The 15,138-nt window shown below is 40.5% G+C and overlaps 1 protein-coding gene and 1 non-coding gene across 3 annotated transcripts in view; one reads left to right on the top strand and one right to left on the bottom strand.

Annotated features, from left to right (window-relative positions):
- Positions 1–14,150, bottom strand: part of CLIP1 (CAP-Gly domain containing linker protein 1) — a 107,089-nt gene extending 92,939 nt beyond the window's left edge. Inside the window, exon 1 of one of the 2 annotated variants that reach the window (XM_063086537.1) lies at positions 14,039–14,150. The gene's annotated coding sequence lies outside the window, so the exon portion shown is untranslated. Of the gene's footprint in view, positions 1–13,155; positions 13,273–14,038 lie in introns of those variants that run through there. The other variant, XM_063086538.1, reaches the window with a different exon arrangement.
- On the top strand, positions 7,114–7,212 carry LOC134371416 (small nucleolar RNA U13). The gene has a single exon (XR_010022839.1). It is a non-coding gene; the product is annotated as a small nucleolar RNA U13 (small nucleolar RNA).
- Positions 14,151–15,138: the final 988 nt, after the last annotated feature.

The raw sequence follows: 15,138 nt of genomic DNA, 5'->3' as shown, positions 1-15,138 counted from the left end.
CAATGAAGCTATGGACAAATTCTTCAATTACTACTTCCAATGAGTGGTATTTCAGAGCTCTAAGTCTCAAATTAGACAAGTACATTTGTTGACACTACCATACTTTTTAGGAAGTGCTTGTCCCATAGAAATACAATGAGAGACAAATGTGTAATTTTGAATTTTCCAGTAACCATGTTTAAAAAAATTAAAGAGGTGAAATTAATTTTAATAATATAGTTATCTTACCCAATCTATCAAAAATATGTCAAAATGCAAACAATATAAAATTATTAATATTTTACATTTTTTCATACTGGGTCTTTGAAATCACCGCATATTTTACACTTACAGCACATCTCAATTTGGACTCACCACATTTCAGATGTTTAATAGACTCATGTGGCTCATGGCTACTGCACTGGACAGCACAGGCCTAGAATACGTGTTTAAGGCAAAATATAAAGTAGCTCTCCTCTTGGCATCGGTAATAAAACTGCCACTCAGATGCCCCAAATCCCCCTGGGTATGCAGCATTCATCTTTTTTACTCCATTACATCACATATGTGAGGAAAAGGGCAGAGAAATGTAAAACTCTTGACTATAAAACTGTGAATAATTCAATTGCTCTTAGGATAAAAAAGAAAAAAAATAACACTCACACTAAGAGGAACTTTAAAATATCTATTTGACAGGTCATACATAATGTATAAAGCAGCCCTGCTGGCAGCACAAGGCACTGCCCAGTAAAACTGATAGCTCAGTACGAAGAGTTTGAAAACACACCCACACAAAACTCAAAGCAAAATACAGAGATTGAGTTACAGATGAAAAATTTAATATGTGTGTCTCAAGATATAAGAAAGGAACCTGAGAGTGAATGGCTGGCAGATTTAAGGCCAACAGAGCAGGAGGCAGCATTTCAAGTACAAAGAGCATTATTCTACTGAAGCAGCTTCATGCGTAGCTTTTTTCTTTCTGATTGTAGGAAACAAATGCAGAGTCAAGGAATAGTGTGATAAGAATATGAGGAAAGATAGGCTTGGGGCCTAGAAGGGAAAACTGTAGGAGAAAAAGAGAGGTTAAGGATGGAACTGCAGGGCCGGCCCGTGGCTCACGTGGGAGAGCATGGTGCTGACAACACCAAGTCAAGGTTAAGATCCCCTTACCAGTCATCTTTTTTTAAAAAAAGAAAGGATGGAACTGCAGTGTCAGTTATTCATTTCTTACTTATCTGATATTTTCCCCCTAAACTCTAATAAATTGCCTTTGACTTAGTCTAGTAGCTATAATTTAAAATGTAAGGTCCAGAGAAGAACAAGTTAACATCCAGGAAACGTGCTGATCTTCTGAATAAAGATACAGAATACTCCTTGTGCACATTTAAGTAGAGTAGTCAAATGACATAGCATTGTGTGGCTGACCAGAATGTTTGCCCCAACAACAGTCCTGTGTCCCATAAAGTAAGACTATGGGGGGTAGAGAAAGGAGGATCTGCTCCAAGGTAGGATATCCGGTAAGCACATGAGTGGTCAGTCAATGAGAACTGATGAGTGACAGAAAGCCACCTAAGGTTATCATTTGCTCTGGCCTCCCAGAAGCTTGCACCTTGAACACAGGGAAAATGTGTGTGATGTCACCAAACACAGTTTAGGGCACAGGGCACAGAAGGCCATTGCTTCAGGTCAGTGCAATAACAAGTAAGATAAACTAGGGAGAAGATAAAGTAGGGGACTGGAGCCATTTGGTTTCAGCAGCAACTAAAAGGTTGATTTAAAGAACAGCAGGATAAAATGTTAGGGTGGCAAGTCTACTACAGCTGGTACCTATTAAGATACAGGGAAATTCCAAATTGCCCCCTCTTTTTTAATCTCTCCAGCAAGCATTCCAAGACTCAGGAAAAATAAAAAGATTAGCCAGGGGAAAAGATCATACAACCTGTTGGAAATAAACATACACAAGAAGTGAAAGAAAAAATTTTCCCAAAGTGGCAACAGAAAATCTCAAATTTGTTCAGGATGCCAGAGTATGTGGAAATAGTGGTGCTCTTAACAGAATACCATGAAATGCTGAGATACAGTACAAAGTCTAAAATTTCTTAAACATACAGTAGCAAGACCCTAAGACTTAAAATAAACTAACTAAAAACCCCTATACAAAGAAAATGAAATTAAGAAAACCACTGTTCATTTTAAAATTTTTTATATAAATTAGAACAAGCAGCATCTTAGTCTAGCTTGAAGATGACCACCAAAGACCACCTAGCTGAAGAAACAGAACCTCATAAGGACTGAAAGCTGCCTGATGCCTCTGTCACAGATCATTCAAGTTATTTTTGTACTGCTTTTGATAAACTTATAGTTAATAATAAAATAGGTAATAATTCATACTTGTGAAGTGCTAAATTTATACATTTCAGAAATCATAACAAAGCATAACACAAAGTAATAAAATAATTTAAAGGAAACAGAAAAAAAGACATGAAAGATGCGGGTAAAATTAAAATGTAAAAAAACACCAACTTAACCATGGTGCCACGTGTCCATACTTCCATTAATTTCCACGTATCTCCAAATTTATTACCCTGTTTTTACAGGATTTACTTATACCAGCTCTAAAGAGTTAGGTGTCAGAATAAGAGCACTCACAGTTATGATCTTTTTAAAACATGGTCCTCACCGTGTTCACTTGCAACAGGGATGTTCCTTGTTAATTTGCAATCAGCGTGTCTTTCATAGGGTAGGTTACTTAAATGTTTATTGAATGTTAAGGTAATGCAGCCTATCCTTTCTTTCATTCCATTGTCAAGACTGTTCATAAACACCTATATTTCTTCAATAATCCCCAGCCCCTGTGTATCCCCATAAAGTGTCCTAACACCTCCAGATCCCATTGCTGTCATCACCCTGAAATTCATAAAAGAAGCACTCACTGAGTATCCTAGTCAAAGAAATGTAAGCAAGACGCCAGCAGCCATAACTCAGAGCTTTCTAATTTAGCCTTCTGACACTTTATTGTACTAGGACCACTAAGATCTATTTTCACTGATATTTCTCTACATATGTGTATATTATATAACTTTTTTAATAGGCCAAACCCAAACATATTTAAAACACAAAAATTAAAAAAGCAAACTGCATTTCTCTAGCAAAGATAATGTACAAAAGATGAAAGATAAGTAAATAGGTGGTAATCACCATTTGTTTCAAAGGATCGATGTGAAAAGCCCATTTACACAATAAAGGACTGGTGCAAGCAAGTAAGCGCCAGAAAATTAATTGGCTCCTTAATTCAAAAGATGCTACAAGGGAGTTTTGCTTCCAATTTCTAACTGGTAGGGCCCTTACGGAGGAATTTATAAAATCAGTCTATCAATCTTAAGTGTTGGTTTGAGAATATCATACAATAAGACATTGATGGTAAATAGAAAGTTTTACAATATCTTTCCATCAAAGTCCCAAGTAGACAAAACCTTTTGAAACATTATTCTGTGCTTGAAAAATAAGTTTTTAAAACTGGAAGTGTGTATGACATAGTACAGAATACAAGTTGTACCCAGAGTTTCAAAGTCTATAGCAGTTTTAAAAAGGAAGGAGAGAGAGAGTTGGGGCATTAGACAATGTTTTTCTAAAGATGAAACTGCTACAGTACAACTAACTGCCTGCAATTATGAATGTCTCCGTATAGCTCAGTTTGAGTGAAGATTTATTTTATGTTCCTACTTCTAAGAGATGCAGAAAATAAGCAGCCTTCCAAAGTTCCTCCATCTGCAAAATAATTTTTTAAAAAAATAGGGAACATGAAAAGCTGAATAATTTGAGCTATTTTGCTCATTTACACAAAATTCTACAAAATTCCTGTGACCTTGTAACTCTTAATTTATACCACTAGCTTAGAGATAGATTTTAAAAGGGACTGAAATTACTAGGCCTGGTTAGTATCTCCCAGAAGAACTTAATAGGTCAGCAGCAGTCTATTATACTAATGTGTAAAAAGGAGCAATGTGCTTAATATAGCATTGCAAAATTTTAGAATCAGAAGAGACCTAAGCAATCTAGTTCAATTTCTTAATTTACCACTGAGGAAACTGATTCTAAAAAGTGAAATCGCTTGTCAAGGTCACAGTTACTCAACAGTCTAGGACTTAAACCCCAATCTCCAGATTACGCTTGTGAATAAAAGTTTCTGATCTTATACACAGCAGTGAGATGAAATGAAAGAGTCAATCTCAAGGCAAGTTAAAATTGGCTTTCTTTTCCAATATTCACAAAGCAGTAAAAGAAGGCATATTGTTGTTTGCCCTTATACAGTCAGACATGGCCCATACTAAAAGCCAAAGCATACCAACTGTTCGTTCTGAACAAGAAAAGGCCACAAGACAACTCACAGAAGAATCAAGGACTTCCTTAGTGGCTTTTTCCTTTATAAAAGCTTTGTTTTTATTTTGCCAATAAGCAAATTCAATAGTTGCTATAGGTCTTTAGATCCAATGGAAAAAAATAACCAAATTTCCATTTTCACAATTCTGCAGGACACCTGGCTATTTCAAGAGAATCTATCAGTCTACCAAATTTATTCACAAATCCATACAACCTGTACAACCACCCTAGATGCTTAAACAGAAACTAGGAATTGGTTTCATTGGGATTTTAAAACCCAACTTCAATGTTGGTTATATTTTTATCTGTTTAGATAACTTCTATGCAGATACACAGCAAGTTCTACCAGACCTTAGAAAGAAAAAAAACCCACTTTTAATTAAACTGTGGGAAATAAAACTGACAAACATACAAAAGGGCCTGAAATTGGGCAAGGCACAAGTTCTGACATGAGGCGCATGAGTTGCTTTTCCATGCTTAATATTTAATTCCCCATAAATTACAAGTTCTTCACTGACAACTGTTCATTAAAAATGTGCGCTTCAATAACGGCAAGACACTCCTACTCAAATTAACTTTCTAAAACATAGCAGAAAGAAAGGTTTTAATTTCCCATACCACTAAAAGTGTTTTACCGCATACTGATTTAAATGAAAGAATAAAAGTGAGGGGTTGAAATCTAACTTCCTAACAGGAAAAGGAGAAAGAAGAGTTCTACTATTTACTGTGTTTTATATGCATTAATTCATTTAATCTTCACAACCACTATATGAAGCAGCTATTCTCCCCAATTTATAGATGAGGAAACTGAACTACAAAAGGTTAAGCAGTTTATACAAAGTCTTCATAAAGTAACAGTGCTGGGATTTACTGTCAGGCAAAGGTAATCTTCCTTCCATTAACAGCTATAGGTTCCTCAAGAGCAGAGTGTGTGCCTGTTTTACTCAGATTTGTATCCCCAGTGTCTAGGCTAGCATCTCCCTATACAGTAGCCCCCCTTATCTGTAGTTAGGCTTTCTGTGGTTTGTTACCCCTAGTCAACCACAGTCCAAAAATATTAAATGGAAAATTCCAGAAATAAACAATTCATAAATTTTAATTTGCATACCATTGTGAGTAGCATGATAAAATCTCGCACTGTCCAGCCACATCCAGCCCAGGGCTATGAATCATCCCTGTGTGCAGTACCTCCCTGCTGGGTATGCTACCTGCCCATTAGTCACTCAGTAGCCATCTCACTTATCAGATCAACTGTCCCAGTATCACAGTACTTGTGTTCAAAAAACACTTATTTTACTTAACAATGGCCCCAAAATGCAAGAGTAGTGATGCCGGCATATTGTAATTATTCTATTTTATTATTAGTTATTGTTGTTAATCTCTTACTATGCCTAATTTAAAAATTGAAACATATCCCCCCACAGATAAAGGAGAACTACTATAGTAGGTGCTCAATAAATGTCTGATGAATATACAAATTAAAAGATAATTGGGGTTGGCCAGTTAGCTCAGTTGGTTAGAACATGGTGCTGATAATATCAAGGTCCAGGGTTCAATCCCTGTACTGGCCAGCTGCCAAAGGAAAAGAAATAAAAATAAATGAAAAATGATTGCTAAGATGAGTAAATTTAGCAGTCCAATCTGAGATTTAAAAAAAAAAAAAGATAATTGGCATTCTTTTGTATACCCTCTTTTATCCCAAATGGTAACATTCTATAGTTCTACACTTCACTTTTATACTTAATATTTTGAAGGCAAAAAAGATAATTGATATATTTCTCCGAAAAAGGTACACAAATAGCCAAAAAGCACATGAAAAGATGTTCAACATCACTAGCCATCAGGTAAATGCAAATCAAAATCATGACATACCACTCCTCATACTCACTAGGATGATAATAATCAAAAAGACAGATAATGACAAGTATTGGTGAAGATTCAGACCAACTGGAACCTCATTCAACGCTAGCAGTACAACCACCTTGGAAAACTTGCAGTGCCTCAAAAGGTACAGTTCTCATGTGACCCAGCAATACTATTCCTAGATATAGACCCAAGACAAATAAAAACATACATCCACACAAAAATTTATATATAAATGTTCGTAGCAACATTATTCATAAAAGCAAGAGTGAAAACAACCCAAATGTTCATCAACTGATGAAGAGACCAAACATGGTATATCTATACAATGGAAAGTTATTCAGCCATAAAAAGGAATGAAGTACAGATACATGCCACATATGGATGAACCTTAAAAACACCTAGCTAAGTGAAAGAAGCCAGTCAATTGAACACCTTGAGCATCCCAAATCTGAAAATCTGAAATCCAAAACCCAAAACTTTTTGAGCACTGACATGACACTCAAAGGAAATGCTCACTGGAGCATTTCAGATTTGAGGTTTTCGAACTTGGGATGCTCAACTGGTAAGTATAATGCAAACATTCCAAAATTTGAAAAAATCTAAAATTCGAAACATTTCTGATCCCAAGCATTTTGGATAAGGAATACTCAATGTATATGTTCCCTTTATATGAAATGTCCAGAATAGACAAATCTGTAGAGACAGAGGGTAGATTAGTAGTTGCCCAGGGCTGGGAGGGTTGGGGAGAAATAAGGAGTGACTACTAATGCACATGGGATTTCTTTTGGGGGTGATAAAAATATTCTGAAACTGATCGTGGTGATGGTTGCACAACTCTGTGAATATACTAAAATCCACTGAATTGCACACTTAAATGGGTAAACTGGGATCCTTTTGTGGTTCATAAGACTTTTGGGTTTCATACTATTTTGTGAGATGTGCCTCCCTCAAACCTTGTTACAATGTCAGCACATTACCCATCTGATGTGGAAAAAAAAGACATAAAAATGGGTAAACTGTATGGTATGTGAATTATATTGCAATAAAGCTGTTATTAAATTTTTTTTAAAAAAAGATAATTGGTATGGTTAGCAGTTTTCCTGCTTACTACCTACAACTAGATATTTTTGACCAAACATCTGAAAAAAGGCTTACAGAAAACTCAATTATTATAAAATGCTAAAGACCAGTAAGATGGACTCCTCATTAGGACAGGGAAGCCTCCCCTTGATATAAACCCAATCTTCTTTTTTTTTTCTCAAGTTTTATTTCCTATAACCTGCCATCAAACTACAGAACACCAGACTACGTGCTATTACCTATACATGCTACTTTTACACACCAAGTCTTTGCTCACTCTGGCCTAGAATATCTTACCTAATCTATCCCTGCCTAGAAACCCTACATCTCCATCAAAGTCAAACACAAGTGCTAATTCCTACTCCAGAAGCCTTCCATGATTCCCTTCCATATACACGTACCCAAGCCAAATGATCATCTTCCACAGTCCCATCACACGTCTGTTTTCACTTATATTTTACCTATAGTCCTTGTGTTAGTGTGTTTTGTGCTGTTATAACAGAATATCTAAGAATGGGTAATTTATAAAGAACAGAAATTTATTGGCTCACAGTTCTGGATGCTAGGAAGTCCAAGACTGAGGGGCTGCATCTGGTATGAGCCTTCTTGCTGTAACATAACATGGCACACAAGAGCGAGCAAGAAGGACCAAACTCACTGTTATGACACATCCATTCCCATGATAACATTAATCCATTCATGAGGACAGAGCCCTCATGGCCTAAACACCTCCCAATAGGTCCCATCTCCCAGCACTATTGCTCTGGGGGTTAAGTTTCCAACACATGATTTTTGGGGGACACATTCAAACCATAGCAATAGGTGTCTTACTTTATGAGACAGATAAATCCTTGTGCCTAGGACAAAGTCTTCACAGCACTCAATGAATGTTTGATAAATCAGCATTTCTGGGGTTCTCTCCCACTCCACAGGACACTTTCTATTGGCCACACTCATCTGAAAAGCATTACTATAAATTAATATGCACAAAATAAACACAGCTGACACAAAGGCAACCAGTGATATACAACTGGCCTTTCCTCTGTCTTCCTCTTCCCTGGCCCTCTGGTATTTGAAAGCACTGAGGGCTTCCTCTGCACTACTCTTATGACCTTCCAAGGTTATCTAGGGATCTCCAGTTCATCAAGGCCAAATCCCGTCCGTTACTCCCCTTTCATCAATATAGTAACCCTATGGGTGGGCAGGGCAGGTGTTACTCCCATTTGACAGAACAAGAAGCTGATTGAGAGAAGTTAAACAATTTGCCCAAGTTCACGTGACTCGTAGAGGTGGGGCTACAGCAAATCCAGGATCCCAAACTTCTTAATATATCTTCTGATTCACCGTGCTGGTTTGCTGAGAATACAAGGATACTTCAAAAAGTTTGTGGAAAGGGCCGAGCCCGTGGCGCACTCGGTAGAGTGCTGTGCTGGGAGCGCGGCGACGCTCCCGCCGCGGGTTCGGATCCTATATAAGAATGACCAGTGCACTCACTGGCTGAGTGCCGGTCACGAAAAAACGACAAAAAAAAAAAAAAAAAAAGTTTGCGGAAAAATGGAATTAAAAGATATATTAATCTTTCAATGAACTTTTTGAAGACTCATCGTATTATCAATGAAAATATTACATTTTTAATTACTTAAAAATAGAAAAAAAATTTTTAATTTTAATTACTTAAATATAGGGCTGGCTGGTTAGCTCACTTGGGAGAGCGTGGTGCTAGTGGCACCAAGGTCAAGGGTTCAGATCTCCATACCGGTCAGCTGACAAAAAAAAAAAAAAAATAGATATATAGATCCAGACATAAATTTTTTTTAAAGTATAAAGTACGAAAGACTGGAAGGACACACCCTAAAACATTGAAATGACTTTCCCTGGACAGTAGAATTATAGATAATTTGATTTTTTCTGTGCTTTTATGTATGTGTATGTTTTATAATTTATGCGATGAACTCACATACAGCTGTCTCTCGGTATCTCTGGGGAACTGGTTCCAGGCCCCCTGTGAATACCAAAATCCGCAGATGCTCAAGTCCCTGACACAAAATGGCTCAGTTCAAGGATACTTCAAAAAGTCTATGGAAAAATGGAATTAAAAGATAATACAAATCTTTCCATGAAATTTTGAAGACCACTCGTATTTGCATATAACCTGCGTACATCCTCCCATATACTTTAAATCATCTCTAGATTACTTATACAACTAATACAATGCCTACACATCACTTCAGTTGCATGAATTCAGTGTAGTACTTGGAGCATGGCAAACTCAAGTTTCGTTTTTTGAAACATCATGGAATTTTTTTTCCTGAATATTTTCCATCCACAGTTGGTTGAATCCACAGATTCGGAACCCATAGAAACAGAGGGCCAACTGTATTTTAAGAAAAGAACAGATGTTATTAAAATGTAAGGACCATCATAAAACTGGTATGTAAGGAAAAAATAAACTTGAGAACCTTAAAAAAAAAAACTTCACTGAAAAACACTTTCTAAAATTTAAATTTCACTCTCATACTAGATTCTCAGTGTAACAACCTAAGTCTTACAACAGAAGTTAGTAACACGGTCTCATGTGAAAAAGACACACACTTTTTCTAGTCATCCAACTATAAAAGAAATCTAGTGTTAAGAGTTTTCCTCCACTTAAGCTATAAAAAATTACCCTGCTTATAAAGTTTATTTATTCTATAGTCTGGAAAGGAAAAATCCAAATTGGTTCCTTCCAGCCTTAAGCTATTAAAACATAATGTCGCCAATAAGAAGTCTTTATATTGAGTAAATCAGAGAAGGCAGGAGGTCAAAAGTTTAAAAGATTTTTAGGAAAACATCTCCGTTATCTCTTATCTTTCCTGAGAAGAGGGGAAAATAATAATGCCAAATATTTCAGTGCACTACTTGAGTAAAAAAAGGGATTTGTAGAATCGGGGCGGGGTGGGGGGTGACCATTAAAGTTGCCTTCCCTTTATACATCAAACCCAAATTTTGGATGACTTGCACATCCTAAACATCTGGATCTTCAGGCCCTTAACTTCAGAGAAGATATTGTAAATCAAGGACTCAGCAATTCTAAGTGTAAAAAATGGGCAGAAAAACAAAAAAAGAGCAGAGTTAAACTGGGATCTAATCCAAGCTATACTTACACATAAGTAAGCAAAAAAGAATACAAAATCAAACTACTCAATTCAAGTCAGAACTTATGCTCATAAATAACATTAGGGCATCAAAATGTCTGCCTGTAGTCTCATTAGGATTCCTCAGAAGAGGCAGATGAGAATACATTTCCCCAGGGAAAGAGATACCCAAGAGGGTTCCCAATAGGGATTCTGTAATATAACTACTTCCTCTTTTCAAAGATTTTGCAAAGAATACTTTGAAGATTTTGTTACTGGAACACAATAAATAGACAATTAAAAAACAGACCTGCCCAGTGAGTTAGTGCTAGTGGAATCTGTCCTTCTGGAAGTGCCAGATGGAGATTTAAAAAAAAAAAAGCTCTTTACTAACTGTGTCCAAGATTCCTTGGTACTTGGTGCCAGGACCAGGATATTAACCCAGATGTCCTAGTAAAATTCAAGGTTGGTTAATTACAGCCAACCTACTCAATAAAAAAAAAGGCCTCCCTCTGTTCCCCTGATTGAAATCTGAAGAGGTCATTCTTCCTTAAAATTCTTCTATAGTATTATCGGTCAATATGTTTGCCCATAAAAGTGCATTGTAACTCAAATTATGATTTAAAGCATATGGATTGAGTTCCACCTATACAGAATACATACACTATGTCTATTAAAAATATATGACACTGTAATAGTTTAAAGCCTCCCTGAACAGCTCTTAAAAAAAAAAATCATATCCAGGGTAACACTGACTGCTTTCCAATTGAGATTGAAAATACTTAATATTAGACATAGAAGTTTATATTAAACATAGATTTGGAATCATGAAACTTTTTTTTCTATGTATAGCAGTGTTTGAGAATGAACCCTGAATCTTTTAAGACTAAAAAGGAGGGCTTTGCTGCCAGGAGCACAATTCCAGGAAAAAGCTGTATGTGCAACTATCAGTTACAAGGCCTCCCAGGGTTAAACAAGGTCCTGAATAGATGCATACAAATAAGAAAGTATAGGGCCGGCCCGTGGCTCGTGGCTCGCTTCGGAGAGCTTGGTGCTGACACCAAGTCAAGGGTTAAGATCCCCTTACTGGTCATCTTTTTAAAAAAACAAAAACAAAAACAAAAATAAAAAACAAATAGGAAAGTATACACAATAAATATTTACTGATCACAAGGGACTCTGCAGAGTCCCATAATGTGAAAGACAAGACAGCACCCTGCCCTTGATACATATATTCTAGGAAGACAAGAGCTGTAAATAATAATGAAGAATACCAGGTGGCCAATATGTAACAAATTCAAAGATACCTATTTTTGTATGGGGATAAGAGGACAAATTCATCTCTTACACACCATCCATTGGGTTTTGAATTCCAAAAGATAGCACTTAAGCAAGAATCAGGCCGGCTGGTTAGCTCAGTTGGTTAGAGTGCAGTTTTGTAACATCAAGGTCAAGGGTTTGGATCCCATAACAGCCAGATGCCAAATAAATAAATACATAAATACATAAATAAAAGCAAGAATCAAATTTAAATCCCTTTTCTGGATATTGTCTCTCTACTTGAAACAATTTTGTATATGTGCTGCCGAAGCGAGCACATCTTTACTTGAAACAATTTTGAACACCTGCCACAGGTTTCTTGTTCACAGGTCACCATGCTTTGTATCATGTGACTCCACCCTCCCAACTAAAAAAAAAAAAAAGCAAGAGTGAAATATTACTGAATTAGTTCACACACATTAAGGGTCATGTGAAATGTGACAGACTCAAATGTTAGACACTGGGTAAAAATTTTTTTAAAAAAACATAAATAAGAAAGGTACTAAATTCTAAACTCCTAAAGAACAGAAACCACATTGGCTTATGTTGTGCTCAAGCACAAGCTGGAGTTCAGGCAAGGATTGAAAAAGTAGACAAAAGCAAAATCTTGATCTTCAGACAGAACACCTATGTAGGGTCCCACCCAGTCTTGGTTTTTATCCCTTTGAACATAGGCCTTGTGGGAAGCCTAAGAAGTACTTTACTGTTTTCTCTGAACCTCAAAAACTGGGCACAAGCCCTTAGCCAAAAAATCACCTACTTCCTTTGCTTTAACTAAAGGCCAGCCTTGCTCTTTGCCAGAGATTGACTACACTAATAACTAAGCACCTAGAGTGAGAAAACCTGAGTTCAAGTCCTGACACCACCACCTATTAGCTGTGTGACCTTGTACAAGTTACTTGACCTTTCTGTGCCCCCTCTGTAAAATAGGGATAATGATAGCACCCTCATTAGGTTGGGTTGATTAAATGAGATAAAACACATAAAAGACTTGCCTGGAGCCTGGCCACAGAAGCCCTTAATAAACCCTAATTGTTGTTTTTTCCAGAGAAGAAATGCCCCAAGGCTGACAAGCATTCTTGCAAAAGGTTATATCATTAAACCTCAAACACACTGCTCTCCTGACTCGCAGATACTATAGGTAATAGTGGCAGTAATGAAAAAATAGTAATAACCAGAATCATAACCATAACAGCAGCAGCCACAACACTAATACTCATAGAGCTCTCACAGGCCAGACACTGTCCTAACCTAAAAGAGGAAGAAGGCAAGGCTGCTGAATCACAAAAACAAAAAAAGAAAAAATTACAGAATCTTCCCCACCCACCCTCCTTTTTAAAAACAGCAATTGGCCCCAAGTTTAGCTAAAAACAGGTATCTAAACCGATTACAGACTTAACGTATAATTTCTTCATACCAAAGAGGAGGGGCTGTTAAAAGGAGGGGCTGGTGCTCGGTTCCTGCCAGATGGAAAAGCCACATGAAGTGGAGAAACAGATGGATTCGCGGTTCACCCCCAAATCAAAATCAGATTTTTGAAGCCCAGGACCTCCAAATTCGGGGAATCAGACGGCTCTGCTTTTAAAATAACCTCTGAACAAGTGTCATCTGTCTTCCGAGCCAATCCCCTGCCGCGGTAGAAGGTTCGGGTTACCGGGCAGCGGTATTATCAGAAATCCGGGAGCCATCTGACCACCTCTAGCCTTCCACCTTCTCCAAGAATCACAGCCCCGCTTGGGAGGAAAACAAAAGCCGGGCGGGCGAGCTGGGCCGCCGGGGAGGCCACAGCCAGGGCGCCCTCCATTCGGCTCGCGGGCACCGGGCGCCGGGGGCCGGGGGCCTGAGGAATGCTCAGGTGTCGGCCGCGGGGACCGGGGCAACAGGTCCTGCCCCGCCCCGGTCTCCCGGGGATCCGGCCTACCCCAGACGCCCCCCAGGGCCGAGGGGAAGGGAGAGGCACGCCGGGAAGCGTGCGGCGCCCGGGGCGGCGCAGGGGCAAGGAGTCCAAGCTCCATCTTGAGGCGGGCGGAGGAAGGGAAGGCCCGGCTCGGCGCTGACGGGGCCGGCCACTTCTCCGGCTCGGGGAGAGCACCTCAGGGACCACTGGCCTCCCACGCCGACCTCCGGGGGCTCCCAGGGTCCCCTCCGAGGCGGCTCCGGCGCGTGGGGCTCGGCCCCCCCTCACGGACGCCGGGCCCCCGGCCCCGAGCGGGTGGGCAGGAGCGAGCCCGGCGGGGCGGGAGGCGGGAAGGAGAGGAGGGGACGGGAAGGGGAGAGGACCCGCGCCGCACCCCGCTCACCGCCTCAGACGCCGCCGGTCGCCGCCACCTGCCCCACTGCAGCAGCAGCAGCCGCGGCCGCCGCCTCCCGGCTCGTCGGCTCGGGGCGGGGGAGAGCGTGACGCGCCGCCGCCGCCGCGGGGCCGGGCGGGCGCGCGCCGCCAGGAGAAGACGCCGGGCGGCTCCTCCCCGCGCTCCGCCACCGCCGCGCCCGCCCCGGCCGTCCGGCCCCGGAGCCTGTACCGGCCCGCGCCCCCCGCCGCCGCCTCTTTGTCTGCACCCCCCGCGGCCCCTGGGAGGCGAGCCCCAGCCCCGGCGCGCCCGCCCTCCCGGCCGCAACTCCTGTCGAGCCCCGGGATGGTGAGCAAGGTGCGAGGCAAAACCGAGAGGCCTGCATGAAGGGGCTTCTCAGCATCTCGGTTAGTTCCCCGTTTTCTGCAGTGTTCCCAGAATTTGCAAGTCACCCCCGATAGTCCCATTCTGCCTTGACCACAGCCTGCTATTGGGGCTAATTCATTTGTTTGCCTTTCCCTTCCCGCCAGACCAAGTCGAGAAATCCTTTGGAACAAGCTGGAAAGAGCTGCCCGCAGCAGGTTAAGTTTGGGGAGGACCACCTCTGCACTCTCCGCCCTCCAGGGAAAGACCCTAGGTGAGGAGTCCCTGGGGGGAAAAGCAGAAAGGAGCTGCCTATAGCAACTTAAGCTTGGGAACAACCATCTCCGCTCCTCTGCTTCCCTCCGGGAGAGACCGAGGTTTAAAAATCTTTTGAAACAAGCCCAGGGCTTGCTCCGTTAGTTTGAGAAAAGCCTCTATTATTCCCCCCAGCCGCTTGGACCGAAGCCCTGGTTAATGTCCCGTCCTCCTTCCTTCCCACAGGGATCTCCTTTAAAAGCTTTTGAAAGGGATGCAGGGGAAAGCAGCAACAGACTGCTCGGAGCTGGGGTAGCAGAGGGCGGCCGGCATTTCACTCCCATGGACCATGGCAACCCCAGAAGCTTTGCAGCTCCAGGGAGGAATTTGCAGCTGTTAGGGAAGCCCAAGACTTTGCAGCGACTCAGTGGTGGATAAGGAAGCCCGGGCTTCCCCCATTCCCGGTAGATAGAAGAGAATAATCCGGTAGA

This window comes from Cynocephalus volans, chromosome 2 (genome assembly GCF_027409185.1).
Source record: "Cynocephalus volans isolate mCynVol1 chromosome 2, mCynVol1.pri, whole genome shotgun sequence".
NCBI lineage: Eukaryota > Metazoa > Chordata > Mammalia > Dermoptera > Cynocephalidae > Cynocephalus > Cynocephalus volans.
This window is presented reverse-complemented; position numbering and strand designations above follow the sequence as displayed.